Source organism: Vanessa atalanta, unplaced genomic scaffold, assembly GCF_905147765.1.
Source record: "Vanessa atalanta unplaced genomic scaffold, ilVanAtal1.2, whole genome shotgun sequence".
NCBI lineage: Eukaryota > Metazoa > Arthropoda > Insecta > Lepidoptera > Nymphalidae > Vanessa > Vanessa atalanta.
This window is the reverse complement of record NW_025919998.1, coordinates 15,001-17,500: the sequence shown is the minus strand read 5'-3', so window position 1 is coordinate 17,500 and position 2,500 is coordinate 15,001. Positions and strand designations below refer to the sequence as shown.

Here is a 2,500-nt window from a genome sequence, read left to right as displayed (position 1 = left end):
GTCTCTACGGAGACCTTCAAGCCTAGCGGTTTTCTTCGGTTGGGACCTAGCAAAAACCGTGGGCGAACCCCGTGGTTGGGTTTGCGGCCCGGCCACCAGGGGAATTTACCTTGCAACAAGTCGAAATAAGAATTTATTCGACCGCCCCGATCTCCCACAGGAATCGGGGAGCACGGTCATTCCCTCCCCGGTGGTTCGACCCGACGTTCCCGGCGGGACTGTTGGGCGGGCGCCTGGTTGGATCTGTCCAATGTGCAACCGCACATTCAACACCAAGACGGGACTAGGGGTTCACAAGCGTAGAGCCCATCCCGTCGAGGCCAACGCAGAAGCGGCTCCAGCTTCGGTGAAGCGCAGGTGGAATGAGGAAGAGTTGCTCCTCATGGCACGAGTCGAGGCGCAGCTGACAAGAGATACCGGGAAGTGCGGTAACGTAGACCTTCTCGCCAAACTACCCCAGCTCCATAGGACGCTGGAGGCGGTTAAGGGTCAGCGCCGTAGCGTCAAATACAAAGGGTTGGTGCAAACCTGCCTGGAGGAATTGGCGTTCTCGGCTGCTGATTCCATTGCGAGAGGGGGTTCGAGCACTGAAGGTGCCTTGGAAGCGCGGCCTTCGATCGTTATAGGGAGCAACCCTGAAGACCCACCTGTCGCTGAACCCTGCCAAACGGTAGAAACCCCAATCGGCCCGAACGCGGCGCATGTTCTCGAAGACCTCCTTCGGGCGGTCGAGAGACGGAAGCGGCGCTGCGAGCCGGGGGCGAAAACCAGGAGTCGCCGACGCCGTAAGAATTATGATTGTGACATCCAAGCTGCGTCAGACTCAATGTCGCGCCGAAAGCGGAGACGAGTAGAGTACGCAAGGATGCAGGAGTTGTTTCGGAAGTGTCCCAGTCGTGCAGCAGCTGAAGTAATAGACGGACACACCCGGGACGCGAGGCATGGCCTAGAGGAGATGGAAACCTTTTGGCGACCGATCCTCGAAACCGTGTCTAGCGCCTCGGGTCCCACGTCTGAGGCCCTAAAAAGCCTTCGGCGTGGGCTCCCCTCCGGGGGTGTGGACGACTACACCAAGCTGTGGGCGCCGATCACGATCGATGAGGTGAAAGCGTCCAGCATAGACATGAGGACTGCGCCGGGTCCGGATGGAATTCGTGCGGAAGACTGGCGAGCCATTCCTGCATCATCGAAGGCGGAAATATTCAACCATTGGATGGTACAAGGTTCCATTCCCGATCCATTGCGGCAGTGCCGAACAGTCTTTATCCCGAAAAGTGATGCTCCAAAGTGCCCGGGTGACTATCGGCCAATATCTATTGCGTCGATACCACTCAGACACATGCACAGTATCCTGGCGAAGAGACTGCTCGCCTGTTGCCCACCCGACATGCGTCAGCGCGGGTTCGTGAGTGCAGATGGCACTCTAGAGAACACAGCCGTGCTCGACGCGGTGCTGGGGGATAGCAGGAAAAAGCTGCGAGAATGCCACATTGCGGTGCTCGATTTCTCCAAGGCATTCGATACGGTGTCGCATGCGGCTCTTGTCGATTTGCTTAGGGCGAGAGGACTGCCTGATGGATTCTGCAGCTATGTGGCCAACTTATACGAAACGGCTAGCACTGTACTAGCCGTCAAGGGTAAGGTTGGTAAACCTGTAAAGATGGGTCGCGGAGTGAGACAGGGGGACCCCCTTTCACCCATATTGTTCAACATGGCGCTGGACCTAATTCTTGCATCGCTGCCAAAGGGAGTCGGTTATAGGTTGGAGAATGAGCAAATCTCGGCCCTAGCCTATGCTGATGACCTAGTCCTGCTTGCAGGCTCGAAAGTAGGGATGCAGGAATCCATCGATCGTGTTGTGCAGGTGGCTGAAATGGTCGGCCTCAATATCAACCATGGTAAAAGCTCCGCCTTATCGATGGTACCTGACGGGAAACGCAAGAAGCACCACTACCTGACGGAGAGGGTGTTCTCTGTCGGTAGGAAGAAACTTCGACAGGTGTCTTGCGTGGAACGTTGGCGTTATCTCGGCGTGGACTTTGAGTCGTCCGGCGCTCTGATGCTCGAGCAGGAGGTGCGTAAGGCCCTGGACAATATCTCCAAGGCGCCTCTCAAGCCACAACAGCGGCTCGAAATTGTGAGAGGCCATCTGATCCCGAGGTTCATGCACGGTCTCGTGCTAGGAACGATTTCGGATGATCGTTTAAGAATGCTCGACATCGAGATCCGAGGCGCAGTAAGGAAATGGTTGAGGTTACCACAGGACGTTCCAAAAGCGTATTTCCATGCGGAAATTAAGGCCGGTGGCCTGGCGATCCCATCGCTGCGGACGGTCGTGCCGGATCTCGTTTTACGCAGGTACGGACGGCTCGATTCGTCGCGGTGGTCTGCTGCCAATGCCGCCGCCAGATCCGACAGGATCCGTAAAAAATTGAGCTGGGCAAAAAAGCTTATTGGAAAGTTCACCAAAGGAAATCCAAAGACCCAAATAACATCAGTG

At 56.2% G+C, this 2,500-nt stretch overlaps 1 pseudogene; it reads left to right on the top strand.

Moving 5' to 3' along the window:
* The window catches only part of LOC125076597, an 8,112-nt pseudogene that overhangs the window by 3,359 nt on the left and 2,253 nt on the right, over window positions 1-2,500 (top strand).